The sequence below is a fragment of the Mauremys mutica genome, chromosome 1 (assembly GCF_020497125.1).
Source record: "Mauremys mutica isolate MM-2020 ecotype Southern chromosome 1, ASM2049712v1, whole genome shotgun sequence".
NCBI lineage: Eukaryota > Metazoa > Chordata > Testudines > Geoemydidae > Mauremys > Mauremys mutica.
The window spans coordinates 281,240,436-281,265,270 of NC_059072.1; the positions used below are offsets into that span (position 1 = coordinate 281,240,436).

The 24,835-nt window shown below is 42.3% G+C and overlaps 1 long non-coding RNA gene across 1 annotated transcript in view; it reads right to left on the reverse strand.

Moving 5' to 3' along the window:
- Positions 1-24,063: 24,063 nt before the first annotated feature.
- LOC123366974 overlaps positions 24,064-24,835 on the reverse strand; it is a 52,930-nt gene continuing 52,158 nt past the window's right edge. Inside the window, exon 5 of the long non-coding RNA XR_006578244.1 lies at positions 24,064-24,758. This is a non-coding gene — a long non-coding RNA (uncharacterized LOC123366974). The remainder of the gene's footprint in view (positions 24,759-24,835) is intronic.

A 24,835-nucleotide genomic window follows, 5' to 3' on the forward strand; every position in this document is an offset into this window, starting at 1 on the left:
GATGTACATAGCAGAGGGGCATTGCTGGCATATGATGGCGTATGTTAAATTGGTGGATGTGCAGGTGAATGAACCGGTGATGGTGTGGCTGATCTGGTTAGGTCCTGTGATGGTGTCGCTAGTAACTCTAGCTCAGGAACCAATCCATGCAACAAACCTCCCTATACCGAAAACCTACCGACCACTATGCCTACCTTCATGCCTCCAGCTTCCATCCTGGACACACCACAAGATCCATTGTCTACAGCCAAGCACTGAGGTACAACCGTATCTGCTCTAACCCCGCAGACAGAGACCAACACCTAGAAAATCTTCACCAAGGATTCTCAAGACTACAGTACCCACACGAGGAAATAAGGAAACAGATCAACAGAGCCAGACGTGTACCCAGAAGCCTCCTACTGGAAGACAAACCCAAGAAAGAAACCAACAGGACTCCACTGGCCATCACATACAGTCCCCAGCTAAAACCCCTACAACGCATCATCAGGGATCTACAACCCATCCTGGACAATGATCCCACACTTTCACAGGCTTTGGGTGGCAGACCAGTCCTCGCCCACAGACAACCTGCCAACCTGAAGCATATTCTCACCGGCAACTGCACACCGCACCATAGTAACTCTAGCTCAGGAACCAATCCATGCAACAAACCTCGATGCCAACTCTGCCCACATATCTACACCAGCGACACCATCACAGGACCTAACCAGATCAGCCACACCATCACCGGTTCATTCACCTGCACATCCACCAATTTAACATACGCCATCATATGCCAGCAATGCCCCTCTGCTATGTACATCGGCCAAACTGGACAGTCTCTAAGGAAAAGGATAAATGGACACAAATCAGATATTAGGAATGGCAATATACAAAAACCTGTAGGAGAACACTTCAACCTCCCTGGCCACACAATAGCAGATCTTAAGGTGGCCGTCCTGCAGCAAAAAAACTTCAGGACCAGACTTCAAAGAGAAACTGCTGAGCTCCAGTTCATCTGCAAATTTGACACCATCAGCTCAGGATTAAACAAAGACTGTGAATGGCTTGCCAACTACAGAACCAGTTTCTCCTCTCTTGGTTTTCACTCAACTGCTAGAACAGGGCGTCATCCTCCCTGATTGAACTAACCTCGTTATCTCTAGCTTGCTTCTTGCTTGCATATATAAACCTGCCCCTGGAAATTTCCACCACTTGCATCTGAAGAAGTGGGTATTCACCCACGAAAGCTCATGCTGCAAAACGTCTGTTAGTCTATAAGGTGCCACAGGATTCTTTGCTGCTTTTACAGATCCAGACTAACACGGCTATCCCTCTGATCCCTTTCAGGTAGTTGAAGCAGCTATCAAATCCCCCCTCATTCTTCTCTTCTGCAGACTAAACAATCCCAGTTCCCTCAGCCTCTCCTCATAAGTCATGTGCTCCAGCCCCCTAATCATTTTTGTTGCCCTCCGCTGGACTTTTTCCAATTTTTCCACATCCTTCTTGTAGTGTAGGGCCCGAAACTGGACACAGTACTCCAGATGAGGCCTCACCAATGTCGAATAGAGGGGAATGATCACGTCCCTCGATCTGCTGGCAATGCCCCTACTTATACAGCCCAAAATGCCATTAGCCTTTTTGGCAACAAGGGCACACTGTCAACTCATATCCAGCTTCTCGTCCACTGTAACCTCTAGGTCCTTTTCTGCAGAACTGCTGCCTAGACATTCGGTCCCTAGTCTGTAGCAGTGCATGGGATTCTTCCGTCCTAAGTGCAGGAGTCTGCACTTGTCCTTGTTGAACCTCATCAGATTTCTTTTGGCTCAATCCTCTAATTTGTCTAGGTCCCGCTATATCCTATCCCTACCCTCCAGCATATCTACCACTCCTCCCAGTTTAGTGTCATTTGCAAACTTGCTGAGGGTGCAGGAAAAAATAGCTCAAGTGGGGATGATGTAGGTACAGACATACATGTGATCATTGTCTTTCATAGATTTATAGGACTTGAATCAGGGAAACTACACATGAATGAAGTGATATGACAGACCTTCCTGAAGAAGAATATAATTCTAATGTAAAAATCACACCCCCAGGTTATTCCTGATTCCTGAAGCTTCTTCCACATATGTAGAAGCTTCTTCCACACCTGACTATACTACCTACACATTTTGAAGATTAAGACACTGTATGTGTCTGTTTCTCTCCTACAGTTCTATCCCACCTGCTACACTGAAGTAACTAATGTGGGCTATTTAGCAATCTGTTAGCATATTTTTCTTGAAGCCCATGAGTGTCTTGTTTGTTTATTTCATCTCTTCATGGCAAGAACTGTGTTATACCTTTTTCAGTGCCTAACACAAGACGATCCTAGCCTCTATCCATGACCATAACACAAATTAACAATAATGTTATTTATTTGTATTATTATTTGTTATTTCACAGATTCCAAGGCCTGAAGGGACCATTGTGATCATCTAAGCTGACCTTCTGTATAACACAGGCCATAGAACTCCTGCAAAATAATTCTTGGAACATATCTTTTAGAATAGCATCCAATCTTTATTTAAAAATTCTGTGTGATGGAGACTCCACCACAACCTTCCATAAATTGTTCTCAGAAAAAAACCCTTTGATAGCAACCAATTGGAGCCGGTTGTTTGTATTTTTTTTACTTCAGATTTCTGCTATGGGTTGTATTTGAACTCTTAGTGCCTGGGGTGGTACTTGGCTTTGATAAACTTTACATATCCTCAGAGTTACCCAGGTCCTACATTTGTATTAGCATAGCACCCAGGAACCCTAGTCATAAACCAAGGCCCCTATGGGGTAGGTTTTCTACCAACACCAAACAAAAAGATGCTCCCTGCCCCAAAGAGTTTAGAAGCTAGTGTGCCGTTAACTTCAACAGCATTCAGGCCACTGCCAAGTATCTTCAGATGTTTTTCTTCAGGATCTAGGAGTGTATAATTTTTAATTAAAATGTATACTCTTGTCAAGTGTTCATCAGTGAGAGTTTGAGTATTTTGTTTATTAGAAAAATTAAACCTTACAGTCAAGCCAGATTTCCACTATTTTATCAACAAACACAAATACATAAATGCACGCTCATTTCAATGCTGGACGTTTAAAAATCAGAATAATTGGAAATCATTCCAATTACACAGAATGGGCCTAGTAACATTGGTTGTACACTGAAAATATCCCCAAGAACAGGAACTCAGATACATCTGCTCTGAGTAAATGGTAACATCTCTTTTTTGGACACAAGACCTAGAAATGATACATTTTCCACTGAAATCTATGATATCTCCTTGTCTATGCATGAATACTGGGAATGCATCTCAACAGTTTTTCTCTCACCAAGCCACAAATGATTCCTCAGAGCAACTGTATCTTAGCAGTGTGAGGAGCAGGGTTCTGAAATCTAGGTGATGGCTACTATTAAACCAGGGGTTGGCAACTTTCAGCACATGGTCGATCAGGGTAATCTGCTTGTGGGCAACGAGACATTTTGTTTACATTTACCGTCCGCATGCACAGCTCCCCGCAGCTTTTATCCTATTTGAAGTCTAGCCCCTGGAAGGTGACAAATTCAAATATTCTTTAACAAGTGCAGGTTCCAGCCACCAGACTGCAGCAGAGAGCGTATATGTTTTATATACATGCACCAGATAATATGCAACATGACTATATCTGCAAACAACACAACACATCACTCTGCCTATCATATTTTGTTTTTATGCATGTGACTATTTATTTATAAATCTACCTGATCATCTTGAAACCAATAATGCTCTTAATGAAGACAACTGGGCCCTGTACATGAACTGCCTTCCGAAACTATTTTCAAGTAGTGAAATGTGCTTGTGCAAATCTTTGGAGAGTAAGGCCCTGCAGAATTTTTAAATGGGGTAACTTTGTTATTTAATATGAGAAGTTGAGAGATAGTGTATATTTTCTAGAAATTATATGTTCAGGATTAAAGCATGTACTTCTCTCCTAAAGGATGCAGTATATCTGCCATATATTGTTCATTACATTATCTGTTCAGCCAAATACTAACACAAACCAGCTGTTTGGAGATTATTTTTCAAGTACATGAGTACATAATCATCTAAAAAAATCTAAATAAATAAAATCCATCCTATTTATTCTAAATTTGGGTATTATGAGAAACTCCATTTTATAGTATAGATTTAAGGTCTAATTTTGTTCCAATGCATTGCATTGCATAAACTGCAGCAGTTATAGCAAATCTCTAATAGTGATGATGATCTTTAAGTAACTTTAAGAGTTTCATTGCAATTGAAACTAATTGTCAAAAATCATATTCATATGGAATATTCAGTTTTTCATTAAGGACACCACTGCTAAAGTTTTAGCAAGCAGTTGTCCGTATTTGTTTTTGTTGCAAGCAAAGAAACAGAGCAAGCGAGCATGCCTTTTTTTTTTTAAAGAGTTTCATTAGCTGACGCATTGTAATGTAAAATTCACAGGAAGCACAATCTTGCGTTGTTTTAGCCATGAACTGTTGAAATGCCAAACACAATTTTAAAAAAAAAAATCAGCAGGACCTAAAGCTGCATGGGTAGACAGACAGGTCATGTGGTAGAAGGCTCTGCAGTAACTCAAAGATTGCTAACTTGACAAATGCCCTTTCAAAAACTGGCAGTGATGTGCACTCAACAATATTGGCCCAATTCATCAAAGCATTTAGTGTGTACAGATTGAATTCAAAGTGAAATCAGGCAGACAGAGTTGGTTTTTAAAAGGCTGGAAATTCCTGGGTGAATATTCATGCTAAAAAGTTTTCAACATAACTTTATTTGCCTGCAGCTTTGTACATTTTTATGATGCCCAATTCATTGTTTTGAATTTTCATATGTTGTTCGGCAACAGTTTTCACCACTCAAAGTGGTGACAAATATTTGAAAGAAATGGCTTCATACACTACTGCAACCTAGCTTAGGCACTGCAAATAAAGAACAGCACCTGTGCTACTCCCACTGAAGGGAATAGGACTCATGCATGCATACGTGAAAGGAGAATAAAATATTTATATAAGGACAGAATACAATATATTGAATATATGGCTGGATTCTCTGGCATGGAAGGTCCCTTACTTGCAAATGTCCTCCCATGTGGAAAGGAAGTAGCTTCCTCTGTGGCTGGAGAAGAAAGGGGCTGGAGGTAACTGCAGATGGGCCTGGGCCAAGACCCAGAAAGTACACATCATTTCTTTGTCCCCACTTGCAGAAAACCTAGCAAAGGGTCCTGTGTTTCCCCTCAACATTAGAACGAAGTCCCCTATGAGATTGGCAGCACAGTTCCATAGGAATCACACTGTCAGGGAGCTAAAGAGGAGTAGGTTCCGGAGCTATCACAGAAGCATAAATTTTAGTTTCCTGCCGATAGCCAGGGCAGAATTTGGTGGCTGACCCCAAACAAAACAATCCAAGAAAAGGGGAACTCACAAACTTCCCCTTTCCCCGTCTCCTCCCCCAGATTTTGGTCCCCTACGTATTTCCTCAGCAAGGGGTGATGAGGGCAAAATACTTGTGTTGTAAATGGAAACAAACAAACCAGGGAAAATCACTGATTGCTACATAAGAGATTTAAAGAAATTATTACTCACGTGAATATTGGGAATTTTTATTTGAATGCACTAACCATGCGTAAGGCAAAAAAAACCTCTTAGGCCCCAATTTTTTACACTGCTCTGAACAAGCAGACCCTTCTGCTTGCAAGGAGTCACATTGACTTTAATGAAGATCCATGTGTTTGCTTGCAGGGTCAGTGTCTTAATCTACCAGCATCTGTCTTGAATGCTCATCTCCAAAGGATTCAGGGCCAGATCCTCAGCCGGCATTAATTAACATCGCTTGATTGAATCTAGTGGAACTGCTGCTGATGACTGTTCAGGTCCACAAATTCCAGCTTCAAAGTTGTCGACCAGACCATGACAGAACTGAGGTTTAGCAACAAGTCAATGACCATTGGTTCTAGGGCAGAGATTTATAAATAAATAGAAATTAGCCCCCGCACACACAAATCATAAAATGCTTGTAGTTTTCAAACAGTGGACACCTCATACTTAACTGTTTCTTACCCACTGCATATTAACAACAAGAGTGTCTGAAGCTGATCAGCTGTGATCTGTACCAACAGATATCAGTGAAGGCACTTGGAATTATTACTGAAATTGTTGACTGTACACAGATAAAGCAGACCTCAAAAACAGGCTTAAACACAACAAAAATAGGTAATGTTTACTCTTTTATTTTTTCTTTCAAACTATTTTGAAAAGACTTAATTTGAGAACAGGAAAGGATTCGCTTTGGACTAAATGAATCTCTTTTGGCATTTGAATTCAGCAGCTCAAGCACTTCCTATAATTAAGTCCAAAGAAATACTTATTTTAGGCTTAAATAAATCCCTTTGGAGTTGTCAATGAATGCTAACTTCTCTGGACTCTAGAGGGGCAGGGTGGGGGTCAGGGAGATCTCTTAAGTACCTCATTACCCATTAGCTTGCACAACACATTTATTTTGAATACCTGTAACGTGATATTGGGTTTTTAGGGGGAAAAATCAGTTGAGAATCCAGCAGGAATGTGCCCTTGTGAAATCCAATATGAAACTAACTTTAGTCCCAATTCTGTCCTTCCAGAGCAGCAAGCTAACATGAAACACTGTAATGGTAAGCTCTTTTAAAAAAGCTTTTTAGGACCCTTCTCCCCCGCTTCTGAAAACAATGTGTGCCTGCGCGTGCGCGCACAAACACACACACACATACTTCTGCTGCCTGCAAGGAGGTGTCTAATTACTAACTGGAAAGTTCATTCATCACCCAGGTGTTAGAAAGCACAGCCCTCTAATAACAGGCCATTGCACTCCAGTGAACTTGCACTGCAGGGGATTGTCCTGTCCAAGGCCAAGCCTAGGGAAATCTGCTCACGGCCATATGGAGGGAGTCTAGGGTTTTGTTTATAACACTCCACCTCTCGTTCCTGTTTTTTCTCTACTAGCCCCACAGAGATTTTTTTTTTAAATCTTATTTCCAGCAAGAGCAGCAGACGCCTTCGGCCACCTGTCCAGCAATTCTTTAGAGTAGAAGATCATTGCTGGCTCACTTGTGCAAATTTTAAAAAGAGCTGTGTGTGCATAAACTGCTTTCTAGCATTAATATGTATTAAAAAAACCAAACAACCCAAACCCACCAAGTAATCCCACAATGTGCAGTTAAAAAAGTAACAAATTGACAGGAATAAATTAGGAAACAGTTGTCTGCATGGGGCAGTAGCCTATAAAACTCACTCACTCTTTATATTTTCTCAGATCTAAAGATCAAAACAAATGTTGTAGGGCTCCAGAGCCAACTCTGATGGTAGCACAGTTGAAGCATCCATGCATACATGGTAATAGTGAAATAAAGTCCTCATGTACATCTTTGTTTCATTCACAAAGAGATGCTGAATACAGGTTAAGTGGAACTTGATTAAACCCTGTGCACTGCCCATGTGGCTGAGTTGCTTCCAGCCTAACTCCCCATGTCTCCTGGTGTCCCATAACAATAACAGTCCCTCTAGAGTGTGGGGGCCCTCACTCCAGTTCCACTGATCATGATACAGTCACACTGATATTCCAGCTGACATATTTAGCAGTTTCTAAAACACTGACAAATTACAGCTCTCTCACTCAATTGACCGAGCTTCAGTCTTGCCAAGGTTCAATTTTGGCGAGTTCCAAGCCATCCAATTCACCATGCAAATGCCAAAAGGCCTATCCCATTCAGAGTCTGCATTGTAGAAAGCACATAGGTGAGCCTCAGCTGAACAACAGATATACTTCTTTAGTTCAGCTCTTCCTATACAATTCGAGCAAGACCTAATGAGTTCCTCTCTCAGTACCAGCTGTCTAAGACCATTAAATTTATAAAAGTAATGGCCAGTAAATTTAGAACAGAAAAACAAAATACAAAGTCACAAAGTAATTCCCAGATGCATAAGGTAATAGCGTTGAACTCTTCTTGCATTTTAAGAGGGTCGAATAATTTTATGACAATTAATAATTAGTGCCATTCTGTATACAAGGACTATTCAAATCTCATGCTTAATACATAGGCAGCTCACCTTCAAGGTGAGGGAATAACCTCCTATCCACATACACCATGGTGAATTAGTTCTATTTTCCCACTGCTTTGCACCTTGTATAGTCATAATCCACTAAACTGAAACCCTGTCCTGTTCAAGAGAAAGTTGGAGCTTTATTTACTGGCACTCATTTGTTGGTTTAGGACAAGGGTCGGCAACCTCTGGCATGCGGCTCGCTGGGCCGGGCCAGTTTGTTTACCTGCCACATCTGTTTGTTTACCTGCAGCTCCCACTGGCCACGGTTCGCTATCCCAGGCCAATGGGGGCGGCGGGAAGTGGCACCGCCGAGGGATGTGCTGGCTGCGGCTTCCCGCCACCCCCATTGGCCTGGGACGGCAAACTGTGGCCAGTGGAGCCGCGAGCGGCCAAACCTGCCAACGCGGCAGGTAAACAAACTGGCCCGGCCCGCCAGGGTGCTTACCCTGGCGAGCTGCATGCCAGAGGTTGCCAACCCCTGGTTTAGGAGGACGCATGAGACAGATAATTCATCTTACAACAAACATGCAGACCACTGACAGAGTGAGTTCTAGCATGCCTGCTAGGCTCTTTCCTATGCTGAGGATAGTACAGAGTCATACTAGTCTCTTGGAGTTCTGGGAGGCATTGCCTCCTGGAACGCCTACATGTGCAGAAGGACTGCACCTACTGTTGTACCCTTTAGGGGTTGCAGCAGATTATATCCATTGCATGGGTCTCTCTGAAGTGTGGAGGGGAGAGAAGGAATTGTTCATTTCCCTTACTTACAATTCACCACTATCAATTTTCTTCACTCGTGATAACTACTTGGAATTGGTTTTTAAATAGTGCTGGTCTAACTTATCATTACAAATAGGATTCATTGTGACTGTAATCAGTTTAGGGTCTAGCAAGCAGTTCAAAAACCTATTTTGATTTTCAACAAATGTGAGTGTTATAGCAGTGGTTCTCAACAAGGGGTATGCATACCCTCGGGGTACGCAGAGGTCTTTCAGGACTACATCACCTCCGCTAGGTATTTGCCTACTTTTACAACAGGCTATATAAAAAGCACTAGCAAAGTCAGTGACTTGTTTATATTGCTCTGTATACTATACATTGAAATGTAAGTACAATATGTATATTCCAATCAATTTATTTTAAAATAAATAATAATGGTAAAAATGAATGAGTAAGCAATTTTTCATTAATAGCATGCTGTGACACTTTTGTATTTTATGTCTGATTTTGATAAGCATGTCGTTTTTAAGTGAGGTGAAACTTGGGGTACACAAGACAAATCAGACTCCTGAAAGGGGTACAGTAATCTGGAAAGGTTGAGAGCCACTGTGTTATGGGATGAATGATTTTCACCCTATGGTTTGTCAAACTTTTGGTTCTGACTAATCAATATTGGTTATAAGCCATGTGTGTTGTGTGGTTGCTCACCTAAGTCATGTTGCACTGTATCTGCTCCCTGCTGGGAAGATTAAAATGTTTTAATATTGTAGAATACCCATTAAGGAATATCACATTTACGTTATGAAGTTTTAGATGAATACCCAATAAACTTCTGGGATTTATGGATGTCCAGTGGTTGGTTGATTACTTGCAAATAACAGATAAACATAATGAATAGGGTTTAGAGGTTTTACTTATGAAAAGATCTACAGATCACTTTTATTTAAATGATTCCAGCTCTATACCAAGTATCTCAGTCATTTCATTATCATCTGCTATTTCATGTTGATTTTATCCAACAGTTGCCCTGCTCCCCCTTTCTTTTTGTCCATTTTTTTTAATGCTGGCCTCTCTCTTTCTGAGAAAAGGTTCAACGTTTACTTCACAGTTTCCAAATATTCTGTCAGATTTTTTTTGTCCTTTCACAAAAAAAAGTTTTTATTACTTTTACATACAACAGATTTACAGGAATTAGAGTGTTCTAGTTCCAACAAAGCTTGCATAATAATCCCTAGTGTATTTCTGTATAACTGCACCCTAGATATTATGTTGCTGAGATTATGTTTTCTTTTTGCTTAGACTCCCAGCCCTCCTCTTCCTGTATGAGGAGAGGAATTCCCATGATAATACAGAATCACTGTTGCAGTCCCCCTGTATGGCCGATGTCCCTTCAAATCATCTGCTGACAAGAGATACTATTATCTCTTTTATTCTTTCCTCCTCCTCTTTCCTCTCTAAGGGAGGAAAACATCTGTACCTCCATCAGAAACTAAATGAATAGCTACATTTATCTGGCCTTTCAGGTGTGCTCCTTCCAGCCTGCCTGTTACAGACAGGGGGCCTGAATTAGAATTCCTAGATCAACTCCCATCATTAATTCATGTCTGAAATACTAACTAGTCTATTGCTTAACATGGACTATGGAATCTCTCTCTTCCTACATTATAGGAATAGAAAAAGATCCAAATATGCTATTAATATTACTAAAAAAATCTCTGAAATCTGAAAGACATTGATTAGAATACATTAAGTCAATGATGGACCACATTTACTTAAAGAATTTGTCATAATACGTGTTACAATGTCACATGAATATTATGCTCACGTTTTTCGATAGGCAGATTGTGATGGAATATACAAACCCTACACTGGACAACAAGGGGTTAAGGAGCTGTCCTGGGCTCAGGCAGCTCTGATCTGTCACACCTGCAAGGTTGGAGGAGGAGCTTGAAAAGGAAGAGGCAGGTCGCTGCAGAGGTGGAGCAGCTGCTGGCAAGAGACACCCAGCAGAGAGAAAGCTACTATGCCATGCCCAGGCACAGAGAGGTGCCAGTAGTGAGACAATCCCGTCACACAGATAATTAACATTTTCAGTCAGGATAGTAGATAATCTTGTTTTTTTTAGGCTGGCAAGTGAAAAAGTCTGATTTAGGATTCTACATATACAATGTCTGTGCATCAATATTAAATTTACAACATGTCTCCACAATGTGGCATTCCTGGATATGCATTACAGTCCAAATGTAGGAAACAATTTCATAAAAATGTTTGCACTATCTGGCAAAATGTAACCACTCCAAAATGTTGAACACATCTTCTCCCCTGCAGCTAAAATTACAGCAGGCTTGGGGATTATTTGTATTTATTTAAACAGAAAAGCAAAATCAAATAAACCAAACAAACATTTCAAGGGTTTTATGTTCTCCTAGCTAATCAGGGCCACTTGCTTGTCTTGATAATCTCAGCTAGACTAGGGATGGTTCTTTTTCACAGTGACCTCTCAGCAAGCATTTTTTAATCTATTTTCAGAACCTAAACTCCACAAATCCTAGTGTTGAATAGCCCCACTTTTTTAACAAAAGCCATGAAAATGATCTGGGCAATGCAATTTGCTCCAATTGAAGACAAGTAAAGGGAGGCCAGGCTACATTGGTAGGAGCATACCCAGCAGAGACAGGAGAGCTATATTTGTAGGACAGCTCTTGCCATGACTGTGGATAAAAGATGACCAAGGGGGAGACCAAAGACTCAGTACATGGACTGGATATCAGCAGACCTCAGAGAGACCAATCTGCATGACAATCTGTTGTAAGATCATAAGTTTCAGAAGACAGCTATAAGAGTCACCAACCTCAAGAAAGAAGAGGGCAATGCCACAGCCTTTGTGCTGTTTCACAAGTGTGGCCAAAATAAAAGTATTTCTCATATCATTCAGTTGCCAACATTTTTTGGTTCATCTCTTACCATTTGTCAAACAAATAAAACCCATTTTATGCTTTAATTTCAATTCTCTGAAGTCAATGATGCAAAAATTGTCATATGTATGCCGTGCATTTGCTTGTTGAATTATTGTTTATGGATAAACTTGTGCTTTTCTTACTTCTTTTCTCCCCCACTGAAGTCAATTCAGTTCTGGTGCAGTTCTATTTTGGGGGTTGCACTTACTCAGATCAGGTCTGTATTTGGCTCTTATTGTTCAGATGAAATGGAGGAAGGAGGTGTTTCATGGACCAAGGGACTAATAATGGGATACACAGTCCTTTACAACTGAGTCAAAAGTCCTTATCCGCCTCGGGTTGGTAGTGATCAAATGTTGCCATTTAATGGGTCTTCAGAGGTTGATGTGAAATAAGTCATCTAGTCCAGTTCCTAACTTACATATAGGCACAGTAAGAAATACCATAACGAGCACTAACATCCTTGTTTACAAGTGTTGGCAAAGAGTCCAAACACTGAAACGGACAAGATATTTCCAAACCCTTTCCGCATTTGGACTCTCTGCAGAGATCTGTAAATGTCTTGCCCATAGAAGTGGGCATCCCGGATCGAGATGCTGCAACACCATATCTAAGCACCTCACAAAGATTATTGACTTTATCCTTACAACATCCCTGTGAGGTAGGGAGATACTATTACCCCTATGTTACAGCTGAAGAACTGTGCACAGATATGTTACAGTGACTTGCCCATTCAGAATGTTTGTGGCCCAGTCCAGAATCTGAACTCAGATATCCCAACTTGTGGCTTTGGCTGCAAGACCAGGCTGAAGACAGCATAGGGAAAATAGTACAGCCATTTGTGCTGTTCTTGTTCTGTGGCTAAGAGTTTCATTCTCCAAGAAAAAATTCAATTATAAGTACATTTCAGTGTATTCCATGGCACATTTTGGGTCTATATACTGTGCACATGTTGCATTTGAGTTCCTTGTTTTGTCATTATTCCAATGCCTCCACACCTTGTAATAGTAGTAATTTGCACTTTTGTATGGCCTTTCTGCTAAAGATCTCTAAGTACTTGACTAAGCACCATGAAGTAGAGGAATAGTAATATCCTACAGAGCTGGTAATTTTTTTTAAACCAAAATTGGAAATAATATTCATTCCACAGGCTTCAAAAGTGAACTCTCTTGTAGGTGCTCCCTGCTAGAGAGGCCTCTGAACTTAATTGTGAGTGTTCCAATCATGAAGATCCCGTGTGTCGCAAATCAGCCTTGGAGATAAACCACTCATGATGCCTTGGGGAAGAGCGATTTCCACAGAATGCAGGGAAAGCCTCCACTGGACTTCATCTTGGTGGGGAGCTGAGATCCTGGTCAGGGGAGTGGAGATTGCTTTGTGGTACTCTGTCCAAGCCACAAGCTGCTGCTAAGATGCTGTTAGAAAGACAGAAGTTGCTGCAGAGAAGCTGTTGGGGCTTGGACCAAACAGGGAGCCATGGAGGCTATTGCTGGGCTTCACTGGAGTCTGGGCAGAGACTGTTGCTATGCCCAGAGCTGACTAAGGTTGGCCTGCAGCGAAGACAGCGTGAGTAACCATCTCCTTTGTTGTTTGGGAAAGGGCTTGCAGGGGAAGGGAGACAGTGAAGAGATTGTAAGGGGTTTCCCCGAGTCTGAGAAGAAATGAAGTGGTCTTATTGTCGAACCAGGATCCAGAGTTACTGACCTCTGGTAATAAAACCTCCCAGCTTCAGAGAAGTGGTGCAGCTTGGAATGATCCCAAGTTAGACTTGCTCTGCTCCTTGTTGCCTTGGCTGGACTGCTTTACTGGACCGACTGTCCCCAGCTTCCAGATCTTCTAGCGCACCCACACAAGCAAAGGTTTAGAACTCTGACTTTCAAGTGCACACTAGAGATGTAGTAAATGGTTCCAGTTTAAATGCAAGTTGGTTAAGTTTCATTTACTACTGTAAATTGCATTTATTAATTGATTTGTCAAAATGCTCCCTACTGATTTAACACGGTTGTTCCAATTCAATAAATCTCAATCTGTTATATCATGGTTTTCTAAATTGTTAAGTAAAGATGTATTTAATCTAAGAGTATGTTGGTTGTATATTGTTTATAATTGATACATTTAAGTTAAACCCCTTGCCTAGATTAGCTCAGGTTTATTCCTGGAGTCTCCCAGAGCATACCAGTGAGTGTGTACCAGTCCCAGCCAGGTAGATGCACCGCCAATTTTCATTTCCTATACAAGTAAAGGGACTGCAGCAGACGAGTGGATGGAGGATTTCCACCTATCCAATATCACCACTGGGGTACTCAGGATCTCCCTTACTGTGGACAACTTCAGGGACCTGGGCACACAAGTGAGTATCGCCTGCTTCTGAGTAAACCCTGAAGGGGGGTTACACTCTTTTTGGAAGGAGGGGGCAAGTATTTGTACAGAAAATGTTCATGTTTTTTGTCTCCCCCCCCCCTTCAGCTTTGTCCTCCGTTTTCACCTATTGCGACTGAAGGAGGAGTGAGGGAGAAAGGAAACTACAAAAGTGTGTTGGTTTTGGAGGGTCACCCTAAATAAATAAATAAAAAGTTAAATTTGAAATGTTTTGACCATTTCTGAACAGAAGGGGGAGCTCTCCTCACATTAACCTGGTAGGAAGGGCAGATGTGTGGGCGTGCTGCTTTCATAAGCTAATGAGTGAGGTGGGAGCTTTCCCTCTATTTTTGGCAGAGGAGCAGGAACCATGTTTTTCTCCATTCCCCCTTACTTTAACCTCTAATGCTGTCATATGAAGATGACAACAAAAATACATTCTGGACATGAGTCTCCTCCCTTTTGCCTCATCTTTCTAAGAAAATCTTGCTAGCTGGTAGTTTTCTTAATCTAAAGACACCTAAATCAGAACTAATTTAGTACGTTGGTTCATAAGGAATAGTATGTCTGGATGAATCTCAAGTTAATCATGAGTCTTACTAAGAACTATGCAATGCCTTTTGCTTAAGTCCACATTTCAGTCCCTCTTAAAGACCCACTTCTGCTCAGGGGCGGCTCCAGGCACCAGCACGCCAAGCGTGTGCCTGGGGTGGCAAGCCACGGGGGGGTGCTCTGCTGGTTGCCGCGAGGGCGGCAGGCAGGTTGCCTTCGGCAGCATGCCTGTGGAGGGTCCGCTGGTCCCGCGGCTTCGGCCGACCTCCCGCAGGCGTGCCGCCAAATCCGCGGGACCGGGGACCTCCCGCAGGCAAGCCGCTGAAGGCAGTCTGCCTGCCGTGCTTGGGGCGGCAAAATACCTAGAGCTGTCCCTGCTTCTGCTGAGTGGCTTACAATGAATTGAATTCTACACAATGTATCTATTGCTTTTCCCCTTTACTTGGCTGGCGGTCCTTATATTAGGAGCGCTTCAGAGCAGAGACCATTCTCTTTCCATGTTTGGAAAGCATCTAGCACATAGTGAACTCATCAGTAAAGCGCCACTATGACCACCATAAAAATACAAGTCCTTTGAATTACTATAGCAGGGTTACTCTGCTTGTTGGGTTTCTGTATGTGGCCCAGCCTGCACCGCTTCCCGCAGCTCTCATTGGCCGGGAAGGTGAACTGTGGCCGCTGAGAGCTGCAAACAGCCGTACCTGCGGACGCTCAGGTAAACAAAGCATCTTGTGGCCCGCCAGGGGCTTACCCTGAACAAGTTGCAAACCAAGTTTGGGAGCCCCTGCTCTAGAATCCCTCTTGGTAGCTGTTTTCTACTTGCTTAACCTGTAAAGAGTTAAAAAGTCTGACTGCATGCATAGGTAAAGGGAAGTGAGTGGGTACCTGACCAAAAGAGCCAATGGGAGGGCTAGAACTTTTTAAAATTGGGGAAAAAACTTCCCTTTGTCTGTGTGTTGTGGTTCTCCGGGGAACAGGATAGCAGTTATGCTGTAAGAAGCTGAAGAATTGCTTATTTGGAACCCAAATATGTAAGTAGATCAGAAAATGTGTAGGAAGACACAATTAGGTTTATTTTGTTTATTTCTTTTGTCTTGTGGATTCCTCTGTGCTATAACCCCAGATGCTTTACTTGCTTGTAACCTTTAAGCTGAACCCCCAGAAAACTATTTTGGGTGCTTCATTTTTGGAATTGCTTTTTTAAAAATCTAGCAATAGTCTGAGTTTTCAGATGTATTTTCTTTCTTTTTGTTTTTAATAAAATTTACCTTTTTTTAAGAACAGGATTTGGATTTTTGTGTGTCTTAAGAGGTTTATTCATATGGTTTTTTAGTTAGCTGGTGGCAACGGCTGATTTCTTTGTTTTCCTTTCTCAGCTCTTCTTTGGGGTTGGGGGGGGGGGAGTGAAAGGGCCTGAGAGCACTCATCTATCACCTCTACAAGCACATGTGCCAGATTACACACAATATGTAATTTTTGTAAATGGTACTTACACTGTACTGTCCCCAATGGGCACTGCAGATCCACCCCATGGGCACACTTTCACCCAATTCAAATTCCCTCCCACCCCTCCAAAACTTACGCCATTTGTGCTCCTGTAGAAATGACTTACCCGGTCTGGTATCTGGCTCATCTGCTGCATGAATTTCCATCAGGCTGGTGTCTCAGTTTCCCCACTCAGTCAGTCATCCACAGGCTTGTAGGCTCCTGTGGAGCTCTCATGCTGTACTGCATTGTAGCATGAATACCACAAAGCCTTCTGTCTAAGCCACAAAGTCCTGCTCTCCCCTCCCCCCAAGTTAATCAAAGTCCAAAGGAAAACACAAAACCAATCTTCCACCCCAGACTCTTTACAGACACAACCCTTCCTCCAAGGGTACATCCTGTTCCATGACAGCCTCTCTCTTGGACTCAGCTTCCACCCCTCCCAGGCTCTTCCACTAATCCCTTCTTTCCCTTGTTAACAGGTGTTTTGGCTTGGGGCAGGGGGGTGGGAAGGGAGAGAGTGTGCATATCCCTCTTTCCTAAGGGCCTCTGGATCTGGGATCCTAAACAATTGAGCTCTCAGACTTTCCTATCGTCCCTTCCAAGTTGTTTTATAACATTAGAGGAGTCCACATTTTTTTCTGAAAGTAAAGTGGCTCTTCATTAATAGAACTATTTGCAGAGATGCTGCAATTACAGCTAGCATTCAACCCATGTGCACAGCCTAACTTCCTGGTGCCTCCAAATTCTTTCCTCCAGCAACCTGTGCTTCTCCCTCCAAGTCCCATGCAGGTTGCTACATCAGTGCCTCCTCACTGGCCCTTTCCTGGTTGGTCCCCTGCTCTTTAACAGAGCATCTCATTCCCAGGTCTGCTCTCCCTGAAATCTCTTCGCAATGTGACCACAGGTTGCCCTTATATTTCCTAACTGGCCTGGTTCTTAATCACATGGTCCCCTGTCATGCAATGATTGACCTCGCATTCCTTCCACTTGGGATGTGACGGGTTGGGTCACAGAAACTTTCTTGGGATTGCCACTTGATGTGCTGAGACTACCTCTGAGCCCATTTTCCCTGCCAGCTTGGGACTTCAGTACCCTGTCTTGTTGAGCCAGACACGCTACCCAGCTGCAAACTCAGTCCCAGGTCTGAACCATGTCCCCCCAAAGCTGCAGACTTAACTGAAAACAGCTTAGAAAGTGCTCCTGTCTCTAGCACCCAGATACCCAGTTCCTAATGGGATCCAAACCCCAAATAAATCCATTTTACTCTGTATAATGCTTATACAGGGTAAACTCATAAACTGTCCACCCTCAATAACATTGATAGAGAAATATGCACAGCTGTTTGTGTCCCCCCCAGGTTTTTATGCATAATATGGGTTAATTAATAAGTAAAAAGTGATTTTATTAAATATAAGTAGGATTTAAGTGGTTCCAAGTAATAACAGACAGAATAAAGTAAATTATGAAGTAAAATAAAATAAAAACATGCAAGTCTAAGCCTAATACAGTAAGAAACTGATTACAGATGAAACCTTACCCTCAGAGATGTTCCAATAAGCTTCTTTCACACACTAGACTTCTTTCTAGTCTGGGCCAAATCCTTTCCCCGGTACAATCCTTGTTTCAGCTCAGATGGTAGCAAGGAGATTTCTCATGATTGCAGCCCCCTTTGTTCTGTTCCACCCCCTTCTATAGATTTGGCACAAGGTGAGAATCTGTTGTCTCTCTGGGTCCCTATCCCTCCTTTTAAATAGAAAAGCACCAGGTTAAAGATGGATTCCAGTACGAGGTGACATGGTCACATGTCCTGTGAGACCCCTCCAAGCCTTCATTCTTCCCAGCCTGACTCACAGGAAGGCTTGCAAGTAAACAGAGCCATCTACAATCAATTGTACAAGTTGATGGGAGCCATCAAGTTTCTAAACCACCATTAATGGCCCACACTTTGCATAACGACAATAGGATCTCAGAGTTATTTTTCATATTTCTATTTTCAAATACAAGAATGATTTGTTCATACAAATAGGATAACCACACTCAATAGATTATAAGCTTTGTAATGATACCTTACAAGATACCTATGCATGAAGCATATTCCATTTACGTTATATTCACACTCATTAGCATATTTTCATAGAATCATATGGGGTGCAGTGTCACAGAGGGAGGCACACCAAATCTGGCACAAGTGAAACTGAGCCCCAACCCCTTTAGGGAGAACCAGTTCTCCTTTGGATATGTCCTCATTCATAGAGGTCTGAGAAACTCTCCCACAAGTTTGCTGCAAGGTAAGTTGTCATCCAAGCATAGCATTTATCTGATGAGTGTGCAATCTGCCATCTCTATGGGTACGTCCAGACTACCCGCCCTATCGGCAGGTAGCGATTGATTTATCGGGGATCGATATATCGCGTCTCATCTAGACGTGATATATCAATCCCCGAACGCGCTCCCCATCGACTCCGGAACTCCACCGGAGTGAGCGGCGGTAGCGGAGTCGATGGGGGAGCCGCGAACATCAATCCCGTGCTGTGAGGACCCGAGGTAAATTGATCTAAGATACTTCGACTTCAGCTATGCTATTCACGTAGTTGAAGTTGTGTATCTTAGATCGACACCCACCCCACCCCCCAGTGTAGACCAGCCCTAAGGCAGACAGTTCACTGTGAATCTGATTTTATGTGCACAGCAACCTGAAATGTCCTCTCAAATCACCTCACTAACTGAATGGATAGTTTACAGAGAGAGTGAGAACATCAGAATCTGGCAGCAAATGAATAAACAGTAGTTGTATTCTACAAAAATATTTCAAAAATAAAATATTACAACACCGAACATAGCTCCACTACTGTATATTATACCTCTGCCTTTAGTCTGGAAAGCAATCAAACAATTAGGCGATATTGTTTGAAGCCATTGTTGCGTCAGTGACAATAGCATGCCTGTCCTAAATTGTGTTCCTGGACTATTTCTTAAGACAAAATACCTTTTATTCTGAAGAATGTTTACACAGTTTTTACAGATAAGAGAGTGAAATGCTACTTAAATTGCTTATGCAATCTACAGTATAGTTAAACTCTGTAGAGAAAAACAGTCTGCCTGCCAATTTATATGTTTCTGTTAGTCTCCAGCTCATTATGGGCCCAATCCAATTAACACTGAAGTTAATGGGAGCTATTCCAATTACTTCAGTGGATGCTTGATCAGGTCCTATCGTTGTTCTACACTTAGAATGGTAACTTATTCCATGTGGGCAGACCCTGGCACCCCAGGCACCCCACTGACTTCAGTGGTGCTCCGTGGGAGCGCAATGGTTTATCTGCATGGAGTTGTTTCAGTATCGGAGCCTTGGACTATTACATTTGAAAAGTAAACTAACTGTTCTATTGTATTTATACAGTGGTGTATGCATTATATTGCATAACCTACACTGTTTTAGGTTGGTCTACATGAAAACGTATATTGTGTGGTGATAGTTAGGCTGATGAAAGGGCTGATGATTTGAAATAATTTACAGCAGTGTGCAGGACACTAGGTATTTTTATTATAAAGTAACATTGGTAATTAAGCAGTAACGCAACTCAGAGCATGAATTATTGTGCAATTATTTATGTTTAGTGTATTATTAGGCATCAGCCTTAAGGTCAAATATTTATATAGCACTTAAATGTGAATTATTACACACTTAAAAGGCACTGTCATGCCTCATAATTATTTTGCTTATACAAACAAAAACTAACCTAAAATACCATCTTTTCATCGTAAAATCATTTTGTGGAAACGAAAGGGCACAAATCAATGATACTGTTTTTCAAATTAATATGAAACAGTAAAGCTATGAGACCACACAGCACTCATATTCCTTTTGCTTTAAGCTAGAGATGAATGAACTGCTTGGCACTCTTTGCTGATATCCCACATCTATCCATATTGTAGTAAACATTTTTTAAGCCTAGCTAAAATTACCCTTTCAGGTGCTTTTCACTACTCTCCTCTTTTGTGTCCCCGCCTTCTGTGATCTGACCTCATGGTTCAATAACCAAGATAAAGCAACTAATGATTTTTGTATACCTTCCTCTCTGGCTAACACACCTTTAAAGGGGCATGCATTTCAAAAAGGAATGAATACCTACACTCTGAATAATCAGGTCTCTTCAACAATAACAATGAGCTCTCATACAGCAATTTATAAGGCATTTTACAAAGATCACTACTTGCTCCCCATGACAGGGGCCCCAGTTTATCAAGATATTTAAGCGAGTTCCTAATTTTAAGCATACAAGTAGTCCCATGGAAGTCAGTAGGACTTGTCACATATTTAAACTTATGCATGCAATTAAGTACCTGCTGAACTGTACCCTGTCTTCTTATTTGTCTGTCAAGCACCTACACCTTGCATTGGAGGGAAAATGAACTGTATAAAATAAGAACAAATTTGAATTTTCACCTAAATCTCAAAGCTCAGTTAAATGGAATCCTTTGGGCATTGTGTTTTTGTTTCTTTTTAAAATTAACTTTTCCCTCTCTCCTCCTCATTTTCGCAGCACTCTGCAGTTTCCTGGTTCTTGCCAGTACAGGAAATGAAGTACTAAAGTGCCCCTCAAAAGGACTCTTCTTAAGGTATTTATGGCTCAAATGGAAGCAAGAACTATCAGAACTCTCACAGATTTTTCCAGTCCAGGTTTGCAGACCCACATGTTTTGAACAGTTGAGAACTTTTGCTAAGCATTAACCTAATCAGAACCAAATCCTTTTAGCTGTTGATATTCATTCATAACTAGTTTAAATCTTAGCTGCATTGACTTCCCTGAAGTTACACTAGGAATCACTTGAGCTAAACAAATTTGATTCTATAATTATGTGTGCCTGAGGGAATTCTGCACCAAAAAATTCAGTGCCAAAAAATAAAAATGTTGCAAAAATTCGGGACACGATATTTTAAAATTCTGCAAATTTTGTTTGCCAATAAATAAATGTGGAGGCTCCAGCATGGCAGTGGGGAGCACAGGCCATTGGCTGCATGGAAGTGGGAAATCACCCTGCAGCCCCCCTTCACCTCCCCCTCCAGGACATGGACTCGGCAGCGAGGCTTCACCCAACACAACGCAAGGACCAGGCCTGCCCTTGAAACACCCCTGTCCCTCTGTGCCAGGCACACCAGATGGGGACAGACAGGCTCAGCCTGGCAGGATCCAAGTATGAAGGGGCTTAGTGTCGGGGGATCCAGGTGTGGAGTTGAGAGGGTTCTGTGTGAGGCAATCTGGGTGTGGGCTCAGTAGGGGGTCTGAGTGCGAGGGGGATCTAGATGCACTGGGACTCATTGGGCGGGTCCAGGTTCAGAGGCAATGAGACTCTGCAGTGTGGTCCAGGTGAAGATGGTTGGGGTCCAGCAGGGATATCCTGATTTGGGGTTCGGTGGGGGGGTGAGTGTGGCGGGCTCAGCAGGCGGGTCTGGGTGCTGAGGGAGTTCTTGGTGGGGGGAGAGAGTCCAGGTGTCGGGGTGCTCAGCAGCATGGTCCAGGTGCATGGGGGTGGGGCTCGTCAGGGTGGGGCTTCAAGTGTGGGGGCTCAGTAGGGAGTGGTCTGGGTGTACTGAGTCTAATAAGAAGAAAAGAAAAAAATGTATTAAGGGGAAAAGGGAACAAAGTATTCATTTAGGAAAACACTGCAATAGTGACTCAAAAGTACACAGACAATAAGTGAAACACCTACCCCACAGTGCTCTGGGTGGTAGTCCTTTGCCTCAGTTTCCCACCTGAGATGTGAAAGTCCAGTGGACAAATATTCCTTTAACACACAACTCCCCAGTTTTCTCTGCTGAACCCACTCACAGTTTGTTGTCTCACGTTAGCAAAGTCTCAGAATCCAGGTTCTGGAGTTCACCTCCAGCCTCTGGTGGTGAGCAAATTATGCCTCTGCTTCTCACTGCTGCCACCTCTCAGCACTGTTGTCTCTGTTCTGCTGTGTCCTTGGTCTGGTCCAGTTCTACACACCACATTCACCTAGCCTCATTACAAATAATTACAACTTTAGCTACAATGCCATGTTCTGAGGCTCTATCAAGCCCAGTTCATTATGATTTCAGCACTAATGATATCACTAGGTAGTAGGGAACCTCACTACTACATCCTCCTTTCACCACACCACCACCCCCCAAGGCTCAGCCCCTCAACCACCTTATCAGCAGTTTCAGAACTAGCTATGAGTAACACAAAAGAAGAATTCTCAATTCACTCTATTCAGGATCCGTCCTTAAACACTGCAGGGGGAAGGATCAAATGGCATACAGAACCCTAAGCAGATTTCTTGCTAGTAAATAGGAACACCAACCCCCTCTAACTTATGTTTGGCTGAAGCCCCTTAACCCATGCTTAGTGAATCAGGATAAAGGTATGGTGACCTCTCAATTAGGGCATCTTAAGTGCAGTTCCGCTGCTCTTTAGTCATGCAATAAGGATAACAACATTTCATTACTCTTACATCCAAAACTTAAGTGAATTTTAACTCAAACCAGCCAAAATTGATCACTGTGACAAGGCAGATGTGTATATTGATCCTCTTGGCAAAGTAGGAGTGTATATGCAAATAAGTCCAGCTCATGAGATCTTTTCCTCCAATTCATCAATAGATGGCAGGAGAGAGCTCATTCAGACCACTGGCTTACACTCGAATGCTAAGAACTGTAAATTGGGATTTATCACAGGAATCAAATAGCATACAAGATATGCATGAATATAAATGTTCAGTGCTGTTATTATTTACTGGTATCTACTCCACTACCTTCAACACTCTCATTCACAGATTGCACTCACAGAAAACTAGTGTCAACTTGATCTTCTCTCTACATCTGAGAACTATAAAGAAAAGTCATTATACATATTGCAGTACTATGTGATTTTAGGACTGCAAAGGGTCTCTTGGGCACAAAAAATAAAAAGATTGAGTCTGTGGTGTGATGTGGCTGGAGAGAGAGAATCCATTGTTTTTTGTGCTGGTAAATCAGGTAGCATTCCTTAAGGGATTTTACCCTACACCAACAAATGTCCCCCTGCACAAACAATCTAATTTCCTTTCCACCCTACATGCTGCTCTTGCTGATGTAGAGTAGTGAGGATATTATTGACCAGGAAAAATCCTAAGAGTGAATGCTATTAAGAGCTTCTTTTGTTACAATTGAATTGATTTTATAGTTAAAATAAACCTGAGCTTCCTTTGGAAAACACATACACCCACCTAATGAAATAAGTTTGCTTAACAATTCAGCTGTTTAGACTTAGCCATCCTGTTCTCAGTTCACTATTCCAGCAAGTGAAAGAACTGTCCTTTTATAGAACTCTGTGTGCTCCAAAATACACTTCCCTCCACCCAAGTCTCCTTTTCTAGTCTGAGCAAAGACTTTTTTAAAATTTATTAAGATTCCATTTCACATCTACATCATAGTATGGTCCATCTTACCTTCTTTATTGGATTGCAGTTGTGGTAATGTATTTATGCCAGTTTATGAGGCTGGGATAGAAAAACCAAATGTGTTGTAAACTTCAAGAGAGTTAAAGTTCTTGCTGGCGGCAGCAAAAACTTTAAATCAGGATCTTTATTCCAGCTGCATGATGCTCACATATAGTTTTATATAAACTACTGTGAGTAAAATTAAGCTCACATTGTTAGGAAAAAATGTACATTTTCAAATTTTAAACAGACTTTTGATTATTTCTAGTTGACTAAGTTACTTTTTTTTCCCTCCACCAGTGACATAGGGCTAAATTCAATAGTGCCAAAGCTCTGCAGAAATGCCCCCACCGCACATGCACTCTTTCTCCCACTCCATTCGTTTTGCCTGCTCCTACCAGGTAAGTATCCTTCCCATCCTGTAGAGCAGAGCCAAGGCCATTCTTGCCGACGCCACCCATTTAGAGTTTGATGTGTCACATTGCTCTGTTCTTCCAGTCAGAAGCACTGCTGCAGAGCAAGGGGTGGGATGAGACCTGAAGTTTCCTCCTCACATCACCTCAGAAAAAGGGAATTGGTCACCACACAGGAAACACACACTCCTGGTCTCCATTTTAAATCCCCCACCTTCCATTCTGTCCCTGGCAATTGGTAGCAGGGGATACTACTACTCAGGCTGGTTACCTCACGGAGCAAATATGCCCCCCTTTCAGCTGCAATCCTTCCTGCCTCCCACTAATTACAACTGACAGGAAAGAGGCCCCTGCAGCCAATCAGCAGCCTTGCCAGACAAACTGCTCCTACCAGCCACCTGTGTCCAAGCCCACCTGATCTCCTGGATCTGAGCTGGGGGGCTAGCCCAAGCCAGAACCATACCGCAAAGTCCACACCACTGTTTTTAATGCACTTGCTTAGGCTGAGCCCTTGCGAGTCTGTCTACCTGTGATGGGAATCACACCTCACAGCTGCAGTGTAGACATCCATGAAGTTCAGAAAATTACAAGGTAGAGTTGCCAGAGTGTAGCTTTATGAAGTGTAGTTCCATCCTGGAGGTACCAGAGCCATGCTCTGTGCTGCACTGGAAGGACTATGAGGAGAGGCTGAGGGAACTGGGATTGTTCAGCCTGCAGAAGAGAAGAATGAGGGGGGATTTGATAGCTGCTTTCAACTACCTGAAAGGGGGTTCCAAAGAGGATGGATC